At 39.9% G+C, this 20336-nt stretch overlaps 1 long non-coding RNA gene across 1 annotated transcript in view; it reads left to right on the top strand.

Moving 5' to 3' along the window:
- Positions 1-20336, top strand: part of Gm35507 — a 52055-nt gene that overhangs the window by 25606 nt on the left and 6113 nt on the right. Inside the window, exon 3 of the long non-coding RNA XR_375943.1 lies at positions 3795-3905. This is a non-coding gene — a long non-coding RNA (predicted gene, 35507). The remainder of the gene's footprint in view (positions 1-3794; positions 3906-20336) is intronic.

The following is a 20336-nucleotide window of genomic DNA, read 5'->3' as shown; positions in this document are numbered from 1 at the left end:
CTGCTGGCAAGCTCTCTTACAGGGAAGGTGCGCAGATATCTTGTGTTTGGACCTCCTCCTGGCCAAAGAAGAAGGCCCAAAACATGACCTTTCTCAGAAGCTGTGTTGCTTTGGCAGGTCCCAGAAGCTGTCAGCTTCTTTGGTGCAGACTCTCACCTGTGCAGACTAAATTCCTAAGTTTGGCAGAGTCCCGGAACCAAGATGGCGCCCGCTGCTCCTGAGGCTGAGGCCGCCTCTCGAGCCAGGTGGACACCTGTCCTCTGGTCCGGACAGTGGCCGGCTGTTTGAGGCTCGCAAAGGGTGCTGCCTCAGTGGCTCTGTGCCTCTGCCTGTCCCAGAAGCTGTCCGGTTCTGTGGTGCACCTTCTCACCTGTTCAGACTAATTTCCTAAGTTCTGCAGAGTCCCGGAACCAAGATGGCGACTGCTGCTCCTGAGGCTGAGGCCGCCTCCTCGTTTATGTCATTATTGAAGATCAGCCTTAGTCCATGGTGATCTGATAGGATACATGGGATAATTTCAATATTTTTGTACTTGTTTTTGCCTGTTTTGTGACCAATTATATGGTCAGTTTTGGAGAAGGTGAAATGAGGTGCTGAGAAGAAGGTATATCCTTTTGTTTTAGGATAAAATGTTCTGTAGATATCTGTTAAATCCATTTGTTTCATAACTTCTGTTAGTTTCACTGTGTCCCTGTTTTGTTTCTGTTTCCATGATCTGTCCATTGATGAAAGTGGTGTGTTGAAGTCTCCCAGTATTATTATGTGAGGTGCAATATGTGCTTTGAGCTTTAATAAATTTTCTTTAATGAATGTGGCTGCCCTTGCATTTGCAGCAAAGATATTCAGAATTGAGAGTTCCTCTTGGAAGATTTTACCTTTGATGAGTATGAAGTGTTCCTCCTTGTCTTTTTTGATAACTTTGGCTTGGAAGTTGATTTTATTAGATATTAGAATTGTTATTCCAGCTTGTTTCTCCAGACCATTTGCTTGGAAAATTGTTTTCCAGCCTTTCATTCTGAGGTAGTGTCAGTCTTGTTCCCTGAGATGGGTTTCCTATAAGCAGCAAAATGTTGGGTCCTGTTCCTTTAATCAGTCTGTTAGTATGTCTTTTTATTGGGTAATTGATTCCACTGGTATTAAGAGATAATAAGGAAAAGTAGTTGTTGCTTCCCATTATATTTGTTGTTAAAGTTGGCATTCTGTTCTTGTGGCTGTCTTCTTTTAGGCTTGTTGAAGAATTACTTTCTTGTTTTTTCTAGGGAATGGTTTCCCTCCTTGTATTTTGTTTTTGTTTTTGTTTTTGTTTTTGTGTTTGTTTTGTTTTGTTTTTTTCTGTTATTATCCTTTTGAAGGGCTGGATTTGTGGAAAGATAATATGTGAATTTGGTTTTGTCATGGAATATTTTGTTTTCTCCATCCATGGTAATTGAAAGTTTGGCTGGGTATAGTAGCCTGGGCTGGTATTTGTGTTCTCTTAGTGTCTGTATAACATCTGCCCAGCATCTTCTGGCTTTCATAGTCTCTGGTGAAAAGTCTGGTTTAATTCTGATAGGCCTGCCTTTATATGTTACTTGACCCTTTTCCCTTACTGCTTTTAATATTCTATCTTTATTTAGTGCATTTGTTGTTCTGATTAGTATGTTTGGGGAGGAATTTCTTTTCTGGTTCAGTCTACTTGGAGTTCTGTAGGCTTCTTGTATGCTCATGGGCATCTCTTTCTTTAGGTTTGGGAAGTTTTATTCTATAATTTTTTTGAAGATATTTGCTGGCCCTATAAGTTTAAGGTCTTCATTCTAATCTACTCCTATTATCCGTAAGTGGTCTTCTCATTGTGTCCCGGATTTCCTGGATGTTTTGAGTTAGGATCTTTTTGCATTTTGCATTTTCTTTGTTTGTTGTGCTGATGTTCTCTATGGAATCTTCTTCACCTGAGATTCTCTCTTCCATCTCTTGTATTCTGTTGCTGATGCTCGCATATATGGTTCCAGATTTCTTTTTAGGGTTTCTATCTCCAGCATTGCCTCACTTTGGGTTTTCTTTATTGTGTCTACTTCCATTTTTAGGGCTAGTATGGTTTTGTTCATTTCCATCATCTGTTTGGGTGTGTTTTCCTGTTTTTCTTTAAGGACTTCTACCTGTTTGGTTGTGTTTTCCTTTTTTTTTCTTTCAGGACTTATAACTCTTTAGCAGTGTTCTCCTGTATTTTTTAAGTGAGTTATTAAAGTCCTTCTTGATGTCCTCTACCATCATCATGAGATATGCTTTTAAATCCGGGCCTAGCTTTTCAGGTATGTTGCGGTGCCCAGGACTGGGTGAGGTGGGAGTGCTGCATTCTGATGATGGTGAGGTGTCTTGGTTTCTGTTAGTAAGATTCTTATGTTTGCTTTTCGCCATCTGGTAATATCTGGAGTTAGTTGTTTTAGTTGTCTCTGGTTAGAGAGAATCTTCCTGTGATTCTGTTAACCTCTATCAGCAGACCTGGGAGACTAGCTCTCTCCTCTGAGTTTCAGTGATCAGAGCACTCTCTGCAGCCAACCTCTCCTCTTACAGGGAAGGTGCACAGATATCTTGCATTGAGACCTGCTTCCTGGCAGAAGATGAAGGTTTGAAACAGGACCTGTCCCAGAAGCTGTGTCACTTTGGCCTGTCACAGAAGCTGTTAGCTTCTGTAGTCCACACTTTCACCTGTGCACACTAGTCTCAAAGGGATCTGGGAAACAAGATAGCTCCCCCAGGTGATCCAGCAAAGCCCTCCTGGGCAGGGTGGACACCTGTCCTCTGGCAGGTAAGGTGTCCGGATGTCTGGAGCCCGAAACCCGGTCTGTCTCAGAAGCTGTTCTCTAGGAACCTTGGGGGTGCCTGCTGACTCTGTGCTAGGTGACTTGGTGCTGGCACCAACTGGAAGGAAATTGTGACCCTTGTCAGGCCAGGTTTCCTGCTTCCCTAATGCTGTCTCAGGTCCCGCACGACTGGATTGAAACAGAACTTGTGTTCTACTCACTGGTGGTCCTAAGATGGAGTCGAGAGTTCTCTAGGGGATCTTGGGGGTGTCTGCCGACTCTGCGCCCAAGGTGACCCGGTGCTGGCCTATGTTGGGGTTTTGATTGGAATTGCATGAATCTGTAGATTGTTATTTTTTTGGTAAAATGTCCATTTTGACTATGTTAATGCTACTGATCCATGAGCATTGGAAATCTTTCCATCTTCTGATACCTTCTGCAGTTTCTTTCCACAGAGACTGGAAGTTCTTGTCATACAGGTCTTTTACTTGGTTGGTTAGAATTATACCAAAGTATTTTACATTATTTGTAGCTATTGTGAAGGCTGTTGCCTCCTTAACTTACTTCTCAGTCTGTTTATCATTGGTAACAAAGGAGGGCTACTGATTTATTTGAGCCACTTGTTAAAAGTGCTTGTCAGCTTCTCTGATAGAATTTTTTGGGTCACTTACGCATACTATCATGTTATCTGCAAATAGCAACATTTTGACTTTTTCCTTTTCAATTAGTATTTCCTTGATCTCCTTTAGTTGGCTTATTGCTCTAGCTTCAAGTATTATATGGAAGAAATGGGGAGAGAGAGTGGACAGTCTTGTCCCTGATTTTAGTGGAATTGCTTTAAGTTTCTCTCCATTTAAGTTGATATTGGCTATCTGTTGTATATTACCTTTATTGTGTTAAGAATGGGCCTTATATTCCTAATCTCTCCAAGACCTTTAACATGAAGGGGTGTTGAATTTTGTCAAGTGATTTTCCAGCATCTAATGAGATTAATATGTGGTTTTTTGCTTTCAGTTTGTGTATATGGTGGATTATGTTGATGAATTGAACCACCCCTGAATCCCGGGAATAAATTCTACTTGATCATGGTTGATGATGTCTTTGATGTGTTCTTGGACTTAGCTTGTGAGTATTTTAATGAATATCTTTGCATTAATGTTCATATGGGAAATTGGTCTGAAATTCTCTTTCTTTCTTGAATCCTTGTGTAATTTAGGTACCAGGGTGAATCTGGCCTCATAGAATGAATTTGGCAATGCTCCTTCTCTTTCTGTTTTGTGGAATAGTTTGAGGATCATTGGAGGAATAGTTTGAGGAGCTCTTCCTTGGTTTTTATTTTTATTAGATATTTTCTTTATTTACATTTCAAATGCTATCCTGAAAGTTCCCTATACCCTCCTCCCGCCCTGCTCCCCTACCCACCCACTCCCACTTCTTGGCCCTGACATTCCCCTGTACTGATGCATATAAAGTTTGCAAGACCAAGGGGCTTCTCTTACCAATGATGGCTGACTAGGCCATCTTCTGCTACATATGCAGCTAGAGACACGAGCTCTGTACATACTGGTTAGTTGATATTGTTGTTCCACCTATAGGGTTGCAGACCTATTCAGCTCCTTGGGTACTTTCTATAGCTCCTCCATATAGCCCTGTTTCCATCCAATAAATGACTGTGAGCATCCACTTTTGTATTTGCCAGGCACTGGCATAGCTACATCAGGGTCCTTTCAGCAAAATATTGCTGGCTTGTGCAATAGTGTCTGGGCTTGGTGGCTAATTATGGGATGGAATCCCAGGTGGGGTAGTCTTTGGTTGGTCCATCTTTTCGTCTCAGCTCCAAACTTTGTCTCTGTAAGTCCTTCCATGGGTATTTTGTTCCCTGTTATAAGGAGGAATGAATTATCCACACGTTGGTCTTCTTCTTGATTTTCTTGTCTTACAAATTGTATCTTGGGTATTCTAAGTCTCTGGGATAATATCCACTTATCAGTGAGTGCATATCAAGTGACTTCTTTTGTTATTGGGTGACCTCACTCAGCATGATATCCTCCAGATACATCCATTTGCCCAAGAATTTCATAAATTCATTGTTTTTAATAGGTGAGTAGTACTCCATTGTGTAAATGTACCACATTTTCTGTATCCATTCCTCTGTTGAGGTACATCTGGGTTCTTTCCAGCTTCTGGCTATTATAAATAGGGCTGCTATGAACATAGTGGAGCATGTGTCCTTATTACCAGTTGGAACATCTTCTGGTTATATGCCCAGGAGAGGTATTGCTGGATCTTCCAGTAGTACTATGTCCAATTTTCTGAGGAACTGCCAGACTGGCTTCCAGAGTGGTTGTCCCAGCTTACAATCCTACCAGCAATGGAGGAGTGTTTCTCTTTCTCCACATCCTCGCCAGCATCTGCTGTAACCTGAATTTTTGATCTTAACCATTCTAACTGGTGTAAGGTAGAATCTCACAGTTGTTTTGATTTGCATTTCCTTGATGATTAAGAATGATGAACATTTTTTCAGGTTCTTCTCAACCCTTCAGTATTTCTCAGTTGAGAATTCTTTGTTTTGGATGTGTATGATAAGAACTTCAAGTCTCTGAAGAAAGAAATCAAAGAAGATCTCAGAAGATGGAAAGATCTCCCATGTTCATGGATTGGGGGGATTAATATTGTAAATATGGCTATACTGCCACAAGCAATCTACAGATTCAATGCAATCCCCATCAAAATTCTAACTCAGTTCTTCACTAAGTTAGAAAGGGCAATTTGCAAATTCATCTGGAATAACAAAAAACTTAGGATAGCAAAAACTATTCTCAACAATAAAATAACCTCAGGTAGAATCACCATGCCTGACCTCAAGCTGTACTACAGAGCAATTTGTGATAAAAACAAAACAAAACAAAACAAAACAAAACAACTGCATGTTACTGGTACAGCGACAGATAGGTAGATCAATGGAATAGAATTCAAGATCCAGAAATGAATCCAAACACCTATGGTCACTTGATCTTTGACAAGGGAGCTAAAATCATCCAGTGGAAAAAAAGAGAGCATTTTCAACAAATGGTGCTGGCACAACTGGCGGTTATCATGTAGAAGAATATGAATTCATCCGTTTTCATCTTCTTGTACAATGTTCAAGTCTAAGTGGATCAAAGAACTCCACATAAAACCAGAGACTTTGAAACTTATAGAGGATAAAGTGGGGAAAAGCCTCAAAGACCTGGGCCCAGGGGAAAATTCCTAAACAGAACAGCAATGGCTTATGTTATAACATCAAGACTTGACAAATGGGATCTCATGAAAGTGCAAAGCTTTGGAAGGCTAAAGACACTGTCACTAAGACAAAAAGGCCACCAACAGATTGGGAAAGGATTTTTGCCAATCCTCATTATGATAAGGGACTAATATTTAATATATACAAAGAGCTCAAGAAGCTGGACTCCAGAAATTCAAACAACCCCATTAAAAAGGGGGTATAGATCTAAACAAGGAGCTCGTATCTGTAAGTCTGGTAGAATACTATGCTAAAACCATCTGGCCCTGAGATTTTTTGGTTGGGAGACTTAATGTTATATGGCTATTTAGATAGTTTATCTAATCTTGATTTAACCTTGGTAAGTGGTATCTATCTTGAAAATCATCTAAATCATTTAGATTTTCAAATGTTATGGAGCACAGGATTTTGAACTAAGACCCAATGATTGTCTGAATTTCCTCAGTGTTTGCTGTTATGTCTCTCTTTTCATTTCTGAGTTTATTACTTTGGGTACTGTATCTCTACCTTTTTCTTAGTTTGGCTAAGGGTTAGTCTATCTTGTTGATTTTCTTGAAGAACCAGCTTTTTGTTTTGTTGATTCTTTGTTTTGTTCTCTTTGTTGCTACTGGATTGATTTCAGCCCTGAGTTTGAGTATTTCCTTCTGTCTACTCCTCTTGGGTCTATTTTCTTCTAGAACTTTAAGGTTTATTTTTAAATTACTAGCATAAGAATTCTCCAATTTCTTTATGAAGGTATTTTCCTCTAAACACTGCTTTCATTGAATCTTATAAAGTTGGGTATGTTGTGCCCCATTTTCATCCAATTCTAGAGAGTCTCTCTTTCTCTCTCTTTCTCTCTCTCTGTCTTTCTCTCCCCCTCCAACTCAGTGATCATTGAGAAAGGTGTTCAGTTTCCATGAGTATGTAGGGTTTCTGTTTCTGTTATAGTTGAAGTTTAGGTTTAATTCACTGTGGTCTGAGAGGATACAAGGCATTATTTTAATTTTCTTGTATCTGTCAAGGCCTGTGCTGTAACTGAGTATATCACCAAATTTGAAGAAGGTTCTGTAATGTGCTGAGAAGAGAGTAAATCTGTTCTGTTTAGGTGAAATATTCTATAGATGACTATTAGGTTACTTTGATTCATAACTTCTGTTAATTTCATTATTTTTCTGTTTAGTTTCTGTCTCAATATCCTGTCCATTGCTGAGAATAGGGTGTTGAAGTCTACATTATTAGTGTGTGGAGTTGGATGTTTGACTTAAACTTTCCTAATGTTTCTTTTACAAATGTGATGCCCTTGTATTTTGGGGCATAGATGTTAAGAATTGAGATGTCATCTTGGTGTACTTTTTTTTTTTTTGATGACTATGAAGTGCTGTTCCATATCTCTTTTGAATACTTGGGTTGAAAGCCTTCTTTCTTAGATGTTAGAATGGCTACTTCAGCTTTCTTGGGTTCATTAGCTTGGAAATCCTTTTTCCAACTCTTTACTCTGAGGTAATATTTATCTTTGCTGTTGAGGTGTGTTTCTTGTATGCAACAGAATGATGTATCCTGTTAACACATCTATTCTGTTAGCCTGTGTCTGTTAATTGGGGAATTGAGTTCATAACCAAGGACAGTTAGTTTCTGTTGTTTTTGATGTTTGTGTGTGTGTGTGTGTGTGTGTGTGTGTGTGTGTGTACACATGTCTGTTTCTCTTCTTTTGGTGTTGCTGGTATGAAATTATCTATATCTTATGTTTTCTTGAGTGTGGTTACCTTTTTTGTGTTGGAGTTTTCCTTATAGTATCTTCTGTAGAGGTGGATTAGTAGAAAGATATTGTTTACATTTGGGTTTTCATGGAATACCATGTTTTCTCTGTGTATGGTGATTGAAAGTTTTGCTGAGTATAATTGTAGTCTGGGGTGTTATCTGTGATCTTTTAAATACTGTAAGACATCTATCCAGAACCTTCTGGCTTTTAAGTCTCTCTTGAGAAGTCTGGTGTAATTCTAATAGGTCTGCCTTTATATGATACTTAGCCTTTATTCCTTATGGCTTTTTAATATTTTTTCTTTGTTCTCTATGTTTAGTGTTTCAATTAAATTATAAGGTGGGAGGATTTTCTTTTTTTTTGGTCCATTCTATTTTTGGTGTTCTGTAAGCTTCTTTTATGTTTATTAGCATCTCTTTCTTTAGGTTAGGAATATTTTCCTCTATGATTTTGTTGAAGACATTTTCTGGATCTTTGAGTTGAGAGCCTTCTTCTATTCCTATTATTCTTAGGTTTGGTTTTGTCATAGAATCCAAAATTTCCTGCATGTTTTGTCTTAGAAACTTTTTAACGTAACGTTTTCTTTGACAGATGTATCAATTTCTTCTATTATATCTTCTACACCTGTGATTCTCTCTTCTATCACTTGTATCTGTTGGTGATACTTATATCTGTAGTTCCTGTTCTCTTTCCTATGTTTTCCATCTCCAGGATTGCCTCTGTTTGTGTTTTCTTTATTGCTTCTATTTCCATTTTCAAGTCTTGAGTTTCATTCATTTTTTCCCACCTGTTTTTATTGTATTTCCTGCATTTCTTTATAATTATTCATTTCCTCTTTAAGGGTCTCTACATGTTTGATTGTATTTTCCTGCACTTCTTTAAGGGGTTTATTCACTTCCTCTTTAACGGCCTCTATCATTTTCATAAGATTATATTTAAGATAATTTTCTTGTGAGTTTTGTGTTTTAGGATATTTAGGGTTAGCTGACTCAGGTAGGTGGGTTCTGGTGGCACCATATTGTCCTGACTTTTGTTGATTTTGTTATTATGCTTGTCTTTAGCCATATTGTTGTCCCAAGGGTTTACAGGTCCTGATGGTAGTAGTTCTTGATGTTAGCAGGGATCTGAGGTTGCAGGTAGAGCTGGTAATCTCTTACGTTAGCTGGTCTCTGGGACTTCAGGTAGAGCTGATTATCCTTGGTGCCAGCAGGCTTCCAGGGATGCAGGCAAAGCTAGTAGGCCCTGAAAACTTCAGGCTGGTTGCCATCCTGGGTGGAGTCAGGCCACTGGGTACACAGGTAGAATCTGTGGTCCCTGATGGTTGTAAACCTCTTTGTTCTGGGTAGCACCAGGCCTCCAGGGATGCAGCTGGAGTTGTATCCCAGGAAATGTTGTGCAGAGGGGACTATACTGAGCTTATTACTGCCTGAGTTTGCCCAGAGTGGGTGGGTTTCACATGGTATTTGCTGATTTCTGCGGGCATCTGGGATTTTGGTTAGAGGTGTGGAACAGACAATGGAGGGCAGAGGAGCAGGGAAAAGTTTGTGGATGCAGGCAGGGGTGGGGCTTGTGGAACTCACCTGGTTATTTCTGGTAGCAGCACACCTTCAGGCATTCAGTTGGAGCTGTGGCCTGGAAAGTGAAGTACAGAGTCGGCAGGGTGAAGCTTGCCACTACTGGCTTTGCTCAGAGGGGCCCACAGGCAGGGAATTTGGGGTAGGGGTTCTCACCTGGTGGTCACTGATGCCTGCAGGTGTCTGTGACATGGCATTAGAGGTATGGATTGGCATAAATAAATAATTAATAAAAATAAGAGCTTTGTGGGATGTTCTGTGAGAGCTTAAAAAATAAGAATGTTGAGAGCAGTGCAGAAGATGGAAGCCTGGCTTGTGAAATTTCAGAGGGATGTTTACAGACTCTGTCAGGGTCATTTATTATTTTGAATTAAGATTCTGTGGTCCTGGTTAGCTGGAATTAAGGACTTGGATGTGATCAACAAGATACCAGAATAACTAAAGTGAAACTTTTTTTGCTAGGATACTTGATGGTGGTCAACTAGAGCTAATACTTAAGGGTGATTAAGAAGAAACTAGCATCACTGAGGTGAAATCTTCTGGGAAGTGTTTCCTGAGAGCAGCACAGAGAGACTATGTTCCAGAAATGGCCAAGATTGTATGTAGGCTTAGATATTTTAGAATATACTTTAATAAGGGTTCCTAAAAGCTTCAACCTCCTTTTTAGCCCACTTACCTGAGGTAGGGGAAAAGAAAAGGTTAGTAGGAAACAGGGGATGTGGACCTGTTTAGAAGTAGCTATTGGGTCAATTCCAACCTTCACTGTCAGGATATCAGCAGTCCAATCAAACACATCAAACATGAATCAGTATCAGTGGCTCAATCCGGAAGGAACCATGAGGCTACGACAAAGTGGCATGGGTCTGAGGAAGAGGCAAGAAGCAGCTAGGATACCATGAGAAGTTCTTTGGCACCTTTTTCTCTATGAAGTAACAACAAGCGAAGGTCAGCAAAGACCAGAAAAGCATTCCAAGGCAAACAAATGCAAGAGTACCATCTCACTGTCTGTAGGGTTATATTTATATTCTTTCTAGACATCACATGCCTCTTCCTGCCTGGAAGCATAACATAGTATCGTTAATAGTGTCAGAGATTGGTTTCTGCCCATGACATGAGTCTCAACCTGGGCCAGTCATTGGTCAGCTATTCCCTTCATCTCTGCTCCATCTTCCTCCCTGCCCATCTTGTAGGCAGGACATATTTTGGGTTGAAGGTTTTGTGGGTAGATTGATGTCCTTACCCCCATCTTGGACTCCTTTCTAGCCACAGGAGGTGGTCATTTTAGCCTTCATATCCCCCACTACTAGGAGTTATCCCAATAGGTGCCCTGGGGCCTCCCGCATCCCAGGTCTCTGTCATATCCTAGAGATGTGTTCTCTACCTCCCAACAATTTCCATTCTATCTCCCCTGCTTTCCCTATACCTGAGCCCTGGCACATTCCCCTTCCCACCCTCTTTCCCATGCAGTTGCCTCCTTCTACCCACCTCTAATAACTATTTCATTTCCCTTTCTGAGAAAGATTAAAGTATCCTTCCTTGGATCTTCCTTGTTATTTGGTTTCTTTGGTTCTGTTTGGTCTGTTTAGATCTGTAGATAGTAGCATGTTTATCCTGTACTTTATGACTAATAGCCACTTAAAAATGAGTATATACCATGCATGTACTTTTGGGTATGGGTTGCCCCACTCAGAATGACAGTTTCTAGTTTTATCCAGTTGCCTGTAGAATTCATGATGTCCTTGTATTTAATATCTGAGTAGTAGTCCATTGTGTAAATGAACCACCTTTTCTTTATCCTTTATTTCAGTTGAGAACCATCTGGGTTATTTCTACTTTATTATTATTACAAGTAAAGCTCCTATGAACATAGATGAACAAGTGTCCTTGTGGGATGGTGGAACATATTTTGGTCATATGCCCATGAGTGGTATAGCTGGTTCTTGGGGTAGAACTATTCCTAATTTTCTTTAACATTGATTTCCAGAGTGGTTGTACAAAAGAGAGTAACTATGACTGAAAGGACAAAAGGATAAAGATTAGAGCTGAGGTTGAATGTTCTCTGTTTCAGAGAAATGGACAAAAGCAACTCTAGAGGTAATTTTGGCAAAATAACAGAACCCCTCTTCTATTGCCATTATTCTCAGGTTTGCTCTTTTAACAGTGTCCCAAATTTCCTGCTTTTTGAATTAGAAACGTTTTATACTTTGACATTTTGTTGACCAATATATCAATTTCTTCTATGGTATCATCTACACTTGACATTCTCTCGTACATATCTTGTATTCTGTTGGTGATGCTCCTGTCCATAGTTCCTATTTTCTTCCCTAGATTTTCCATCTCCAGAGTTGTCTCCATTTGTGCTTCTTATTTAGATCTCAGACTGTTTTATTCATTTCCTTTACCAGTTTGATTATATTTTATTTTTTCTTTAAAGGATTTGTTCCTTCATTAAGGACTTTTACATGCTTGATTGTGTGCTCCTGTATTTCTTATTTTTCTTTTTTTAATTAGGTATTTATTTCATTTACATTTCCAATGCTAGCCCAAAAGTCACCCACACCCTCCCCCACCAACTCCCCCACCCACCCACTCCCACTTCTTGGCCCTGGCGTTCCCTTGTACTGAGGCATATAAAGTTTGCACAACCAATGGGCCTCTCTTTCCACGGATGGCTGACTAGGTTATCCTCTGATACATATGCAGCTAGAGACATGAGCTACGGGGAGTATGGGTTAGTTCATATTCTTGTTCACCTATGGGTTGCAGATCCCCCCAGCTCCTTGGGTACATTCACTAGCTCCTCTATTGGGGGCCCTGTGATCCATCCAATAGCTGACTGTGAGCATCCACTTCTGTGTTTGCTAGGCCCCAGCATAGTCTCGAAAGAGACAGCTATATCAGGGTCCTTTCAGCAAAATGTTGCTAGTGTATGCAATGGTGTCAGCATTTGGAGGCTGATTATGGGATGGATCTCGGGGTATGGCAGTCTCTAGATGGTCCATCCTTTCGTCTCAGCTCCAAACTTTGTCTCTGTAACTCGTTCCATGGGTGTTTTGTTCCCAATTCTAAGGGGCTAAGTATCCACACTTTGGACTTCGTTCTTCTTGAGTTTCATGTGTTTCGCAAATTGTATCTTATATCTTGGGTATTCTAAGTTTCTGGGCTGATATCCACTTATCAGTGAGTACATGTCATGTGAGTTCTTTTGTGATTGGGTTCCCTCACTCAGGATGATGCCCTCCAGGTCCATCCATTTGCCTAGGAATTTCATAAATTCATTCTTTTTAATAGCTGAATAGTACTCCATTGTGTAAATGTACCACATTTTCTGTATCCATTCCTCTGCTGAGGGGCATCTGGGTTCTTTCCAGCTTCTGGCTATTATAAATAAGGCTGCTATGGACATAGTGGTGCATGTGTCCTTCTTACCGGTTGGAACATCTTCTGGATATATGCCCAGGAGAGGTATTGTGGTATCCTTCGGTAGTACTATGTCCAATTTTTTGAGGAACCACCAGACTGATTTCCAGAGTGGTTGTACAAGCTTGCAATTCCACCAACAATGGAGGACTGTTCCTCTTTCTCCACATCCTCACCAGCATCTGCTGTCACCTGAGATTTTGATCTGGCGTGAGGTGGAATCTCAGGGTTGTTTTGATTTGCATTTCCCTTATGATTAAGGATGCTGAACATTTTTCTGACTGGCGTGAGGTGGAATCTCAGGGTTGTTTTGATTTGCATTTCCCTTATGATTAAGGATGCTGAACATTTTTTTTAGGTGCTTCTCAGCCATTCAGTGTTCCTCAGGTGAGAATTCTTTGTTTAGTTCTGAGCCCCATTTTTAACGGGGTTATTTGATTTTTCTGGAGTCCAACTTCATGAGCTCTTTATATATATTGGATATTAGTCCTCTCTCTGATTTAGGATTGTTAAAGATCCTTTCCCCATCTGTTGGTGGCCTTTTTGTCTTATTGACAGTGTCTTTTGCCTTACAGAAGATTTGCAATTTTATAAGGTCCCATTTGCCTATTCTAGATCTTAGAGCACAAGCCATTTCTGCTCTATTCAGGAATTTCCCCTAATGCCCATATCTTCGAGGCTTTTCCCCACTTTCTCCTCTATAAGTTTCACTGTCTCTGGTTTTTTGTGGAGTTCCTTAATCCACTTAGATTTGACCTTAGTACAAGGAGATAGGAATGGATCAATTCACATTCTTCTAAATGATAAATGCCAGTTGTGCCAGCACCATTTGTTGAAAATGCTGTCTTTTTTTCCACTGGATGGTTTTAGCTCCCTTGTAAAAGATCAAGTGACCATAGGTGTGTGGGTTCATTTCTGGGTCTTCAAATCTATTCCTTTGGTCTACTTGACTGTCGCTATACCAGTACCATGCAGTTTTGATCACAATTGCTCTATAGTACAGCTTGAGGTCAGGCATGGTGATTCCACCAGAGGTTCTTTTATAATTGAGAAGAGTTTTTGCTATCCTAGGTTTTTTTTGTTATTCCAGATGAACTTGCAGATTGTCCTTTCTAATTAGTTGAAGAATTGAGTTGGAATTTTGATGGGGATTGCATTGAATCTGTAGGTTGCTTTCAGCAAGATAGCCATTCCTTTTACTATATTGATCCTGCCAATCCATGAACATGGGAGATCTTTCCATCTTCTGAGATCTTCTTTAATTTCTTTCTTCAGAGACTTGAAGTTCTTATCATACAGATCTTTCACTTCCTTAGTTAGAGTCATGCCATGGTATTTTACATTATTTGTGACTATTGAGAAGGATATTGTTTCCCTAATTTCTTTCTCAGCCTGTTTATCCTTTGTGTACAGAAAGGCCATTTACTTGTTTGAGTTTATTTTATATCCAGATACTTCATTGAACCTGTTTATCAGGTTTAGGAGTTCTCTGGTGGGAATTTTAGGGTCACTATATATAGTGTCATATTATATGCAAAAAGTGAAATTTTGACTTCTTCCTTTTCAATTTGTAATCCCTTGACCTACTTTTGTTGTGAAATTGCTCTGGCTAGGACTTCAAGTACACTGTTGAATAGGTAGGGAGAAAGTGGACAGCCTTGTCTAGTCCCTGATTTTAGTGGGATTGCTTCCAGCTTCTCACCATTTACTTTGAGGTAGGCTACTTTTTTGCTGTAGATTACTTTTGTCATGTTTAGGTATGGGCCTTGAATTCCTGATCTTTCCAAGACTTTTATCATAAATGGATGTTGGATTTTTGTAAAATGCTTTCTCTGCTTCTAATGAGATGATCATGTGGTTTTTGTCTTTGAGTTTGTTTATATAGTGGATTATGTTGATGGATTTGTGTATATTAAACCATCCCTGCATCCCTGGAACGAAACCTACTTGGTCAGGATGGATGATTGTTTTGATGTGTTCTTGGATTCGGTTAGCGAGAATTTTATTGAGTATTTTTGCATTGATATTCATAAGGGAAATTGGTCTGAAGATCTCTATCTTTGTTGGGTCTTTCTGTGTTTAGGTATCAGAGTAATTGTGGCTTTATAGAATGAGTTGGGTAGAGTACCTTCTGCTTCTATTTTGTGGAATAGTTTGTGAAGAACTGGAATTAGATCTTCTTTGAAGGTCTGATAGAACTCTGCACTAAACCCATCTGGTCCTGGGCTTCTTTTTGTGGGTAGACTATTAATGACCACTTTTATTTCTTTAGGGGATATAGGACTCTTTAGATCATTAACCTGATCCTGAATTAACTTTGGTACCTGGTATCTGTCTAGAAATTTGTCCATTTCATCCAGGTTTTCCAGTTTTGTTGAGTATAGCCTTTTGTAGAAGGACCTGTTGGTGTTTTGGATTTCTTCAGGATCTGTTGTTATGTCTCCATTTTCATTTCTGATTTTGTTAATTAGGATGCTTTCCCTGTACCCTCTAGTGAGTCTGGCTAAGGGTTTATTTATCTTGTTGATTTTCTCAAAGAACCAGCTCCTCTTTGGTTGATTCTTTGAATAGTTCTTCTTGTTGCCACTTGGTTGATTTCATCCCTGAGTTTGATTATTTTCTGCTGTCTACTCCTTTTGGGTGAATTTGCTTCCTTTTGTTCTAGAGATATGAGTTTTCCTCCTAGAAATGCATTTGTTGTGTCCCATAATTTTGGGTATGTTGTGGCTTCCTTTTCATTAAACTCTAAAAAGTCCTTAATTTCTTTCTTCATTCCTTCCTTGACCAAGGTATCATTGAAAAGAGTGTTGTTCAGTTTCCACATGAATGTTGGCTTTCTATTATTTATGTTGTTATTGAAGATCAGCCTTAGTCCATAGTGATCTGATAGGATGCATGGGAAAATTTCAATATTTTTGTATCTGTTGAGGCCTGTTTTGTGACCTATTATATGGTCAATTTTGGAGAAGGTAACATGAGGTGCTGAGAAAAAGGTATATCCTTGTGTTTTAGGATAAAATGTTCTGTACATATCTGTCAGATCCATTGGTTTCATAACTTCTGTTGGTTTCACTGTGTCCCTGTTTAGTTTCTGTTTCCATGATCTCTCCATTGATGAAAGTGGTGTGTTGAAGTCTCCCACTATTCTTGTGTGAGGTACAATGTGTGCTTTGAGCTTTACTAAAGTTTCTTTAATGAATGTGGCTGCCCTTGTATTTGGAGCATAGAAATTCAGAATTGAGAGTGTCTCTTGGAAGATTTTAACCTTTGATGAGTATGAAGTGTCCCTCCTTGTCTTTTTTGATTGCTTTGGGTTGGAAGTCGATTTTATTTGATATTAGAATGGCTAATCTAGCTTGTTTCTTCAGACCATTTTCTTGGAAAATTGTTTTCCAGCCTTTCATTCTGAGGTAGTTTCTGTCTTTTTTCCTGAGATTGGTTTCGTGTAAGCAGCAGTATGTTGGGTCCTGTTTGTGTAACCAGTCTGTTAGTCTATGTCTTTTTATTGGGGATTTGAGACATTGACATTAAGAGATATTAAGGAAAAGTAATTGTTGCTTCCTATTATTTTTGTTGTTAAAGTAGGCATTCTGTTCTTGTGGCTGTCTTCTTTTAGGTTTGTTGATGGATTACTTTCTTGCTTTTTCTAGGACGTGGTTTCTTTCCTTGTATTGTTTTTTGTTTGGTTTGTTTGTTTTTTTTTTTTTTCTTTTATGATCCTTCGAAGGGCTGGATTCGTGGAAAGGTAATGTGTGAATTTGGTTTTGTCGTGGAATACTTTGGTTTTTCCATCTTTGGTAATTGAAAGTTTGGCTGGGTATAGTAGCCTAGCCTGGTATTTGTGTTCTCTTAGTGTCTGTATAACATCCGCCCAGGATCTTCTGGCTTTCATAGTCTCTGGTGAAAAATCTGGTTTAATTCTGATAGGCTTGCCTTTATATGTTACTTGATCTTTTTCCTTTACTGCTTTTAATATTCTATCTTTCTTTAGTGCATTTGTTGTTTTGATTATTACGTGTTGGGAGGAATTTCTTTTCTGGTCCAGTCTATTTGGAGTTCTGTAGGCTTCTTGTATGTTCATGGGCATCTCTTTCTTTAGGTTTGGGAAGTTTTATTTTATAATTTTGTTGAAGATATTTGCTGGCCCTTTAAATTGAAAATCTTCATTCTCATGTACTCCTATTATCCGTAGGTTTGGTCTGCCCTTCTGGGCTTGGTGGATACCTCTCCTTTGGCAGGGAAGGTGCCCATATGTCTGGAGCCTGAAATGGGGTCTCTCTCATAAGCTCTGTGGCTCCTGCCTGTCCCAGAAGCTGTTAGATTCTGTAGTCCACACTGTCACCTGTGCAGACTTTTCTTGGAGGGATTCGGGAACCAAGATGTCTCCTGCAGATGCTCCAGCAACACCCTCCTGGGCCGGGCGGACACCTCTCCTCTGGCAGGGAAGGTGCCCGGATTTCTGGAGCTGAAACAGGGTCTGCCACAGAAGCTCTGTGGCTCCCAACTGTCCCAGAAGCTGTTAGCTTCTGTAGTCCACACTCTCACCTGTGCAGACTAGTCTCAGCAGGATCCGGGAACGAAGATGGCTCCCACAGATGCTCCGGCAAAACGCTCCTGTATTTCTTTAAGGGATTGATTTATTTCCCTTTTGAAGGCCTATATTATTTTCATGAAATGAGATTTAAAGTTACAGTCTTGCTCTTTAGGTGTTTTAGGATATTCAGATCTTGCAGTAGTAAGAGAGCTGGGTTCTGATGGTGCCATATTGCACTGGCTTCTGTTGATTATGCTCTTGTGCTTGTCTTTCACCATCTGCTTCTGGTGTTGACTGACTTGGTAGTTCCTGTGCCACCCAAATTGAAGCAGACCTCCTGGAGGCAGCATTTTAGGATAGGGACCATTGAGTTGGTTTGCAATTGCAGGCGGAGATGTGGGCTGAAAGGAAGATGGAGCTCTGGTAGGGCAGCCAGAGCTCATGGCTGTTGGGCTTGCTGGGATTCTCTTGGAGGGGGTTGGGGCATGTGTGTTCCATTTGTGTGTCCCCAGTTAGGGCATGCCTCCTAGGTGTCAGGCAGCCCAGTGGTATGGGAAATAGTATGCAAGTACAAGACTGTATGTGAAGATGTGGGCTGGAAGGAAGATCAAGATTCCATCCTAAACCTATCAGAATCACTAAGATCAAAAATTCAAGTGACAGCACATTCTGGCAAGAATGTGGAGCAAGAGGGTACATTACTCCACTCCTGCTGGGAGTGCAAACTTGTACAACCACTTTGGAAATCATTTTGTCTGTTTCTCAGAAAACTGGTAATGGTTCTACCCCAAGATCTAGCTATAACTCTCCTGGGGATACACCCAAGAAACCTCCATATATTACAAGGGCAGTTGCTCAACTATGTTCATATAAGCTTTGTAATAACCAGAAACTGGAAACCTAGATGTCCCTCAACTGAAGAATGGATAAACAAAATGTGGTACATTTATACAATTGAATACTATTAAGCTAATGAAAACAAGAACATCATGTGAGTCCCAAACCATTTGAGTGGGACTGTTTCTGACTCTGTTGCCTGCTATTGGACCCCTTCCCTAACTGGACTGCCTGGCAGCCCTCATTGGGACAGGGTGTGCTTAGTTCTGCCAGGACTAGAAATCTCAGGCTTTCCCTCAGTAGCCCCCACCTTCTCTGAGGGAAAGGGGAAGGGGTAATGAGGATAAGTATTTATAAATGTGGGATTGAAAGATGAGGGGGCTATAATTGGGATGAAAGTGAATAAGTAGATTAATTAACTAATTAATAATAATAAACCACTGAACCATATTACCAGCCCTTAAAAAAGAAACACAACTATTTTAGATTTTATTGCATTTGTTTATTTTTAAGTAAGTTTGTAGTTTAAAATTTTGCACATGATATATGCAAAAATTTCTATGTAAGTTTGCCGAATCTCATTTTTAGTGTTATTTTTTTCTCTTTCTAGACCATAATTAAAAAGTACTGCATGGAAAACACTCTATTTTTAAAAGCTGAAAATAAATAAAAAGCTTACCTAGAATTAACTATTTCTGCATTCTAATGAATATATAATATAAACAAATCTGAAACTTGCATTAAAATACATTGTATATGATTCAATTGAACTATGCTTCGTATTTCTAGAACTTCAACTTGGGATTGATAATTTATTTTATTCTAAAAAATCTAATAAAATTTTTGTCCATATAAAAATTTAATGGTATTGTAAGGGTCCATGATTCACTGAAAATGGTACCCCAGATTCAAATAGTATGCAAAAGCAAAGAGCCTTTATTCTGCAGGAATCCAGCATGCACGGGTGTACCATTCATCAAAGTGGAGTTGCAACGGTGAGCTTCCAGGTCCATTTTAAAGCTGATTAATGAAATCCCTGGGAGGGTTAGGTGACTTTTATCTTGATTTGCCTCTGTCCCTAGGGGGAAGCCTAGAAACTGTTGCTGACTTGTCTTGACTGATGATTTTTTTTCCTCAGGCCAGATGGTGAGGCAGCTTCTGATTGGCTGCCCTTGGACTGTGGTCTTTCCAGGTACTGGCTTCCAGACTTGCCCAATCTGGAAGCAGAAACTGAAGCCTAGTCTGTCTGTCTGTCTGTCTGTCTGTCTGTCTGTCTTAGATATTTTCTTTATTTACATTTAAAATGTTATCCCCTTTCCTAATTTCCCCTCTGAAAATCCTCTATACCCTCCCCCTTCCCCTGCTCCCAACCCACCCACTCCCATTCCTGGTCCTGGCATTCCTTTACACTGGGCCTAGTCTCTTAAAATGTCTTTTTGGAGTCTGTCATGGAGTCAGCCTGGCTCAGTCCTCTCACTTCCCTCTTGAGTAATGGACCATCTCAAATGCTTAAGATGTTTCCATGGACTGTTACTGTTATTTAAGAATCATCAATTGAATAGTGGATATCCATTCCTTAACAAACTTAACTAAAGCATTGATTATGCAAGGACCACAAGTCAAGACCAGCATCAGTAGGATGAGAGGATAGTTAGGACCAGAGACAAGGTTGGTCAGCCAAGGAGACCAGTTGAAGAAGGACTCATACCAACCCAGAGACTGTTTTCTTTTCAATTTTCTGTCCTGAAGCCTCTTTCTGATTAAGGCCATGGACTCTTTGACCATCCCTGAGTGGTAAACATAGAAACAACATTCCTCACCTAAAGCTGCACAGAGTTCTCCCTGCCAGAGGAACAACAAATCTAGGGACCTTCTTCTTTGTAAGACCACCTCTGCCAGGGAAGGTAGGGAATCCTGTAGGGCCATGGTAGACTTTTTTCAACTCTTGTATATTTGTATCTATAGTCATCTGTAAGGGCTTGTAATTTTTATCCTGGAGTATTAGGGATGAGGCCCCTATGCCAGCAGTTCCAGCTAGTCCTTGGCTAAGGAGGGACCCCTAGCAATACAGCAGAAATGGCCAATCTCTTTACCTGATTGGATGATGGGGTCAGTTGTTTGAAGAAATCCTCCCCTGGGTAGTAATGCACTCTAGGAACAAGTTGAA

Source organism: Mus musculus, chromosome 3 (genome assembly GCF_000001635.26).
Source record: "Mus musculus strain C57BL/6J chromosome 3, GRCm38.p6 C57BL/6J".
In the NCBI taxonomy this organism is placed as follows: Eukaryota; Metazoa; Chordata; class Mammalia; order Rodentia; family Muridae; genus Mus; species Mus musculus.
The sequence above is the reverse complement of the archived record's forward strand: the minus strand, read 5'-3'. Positions and strand labels throughout refer to the sequence as shown.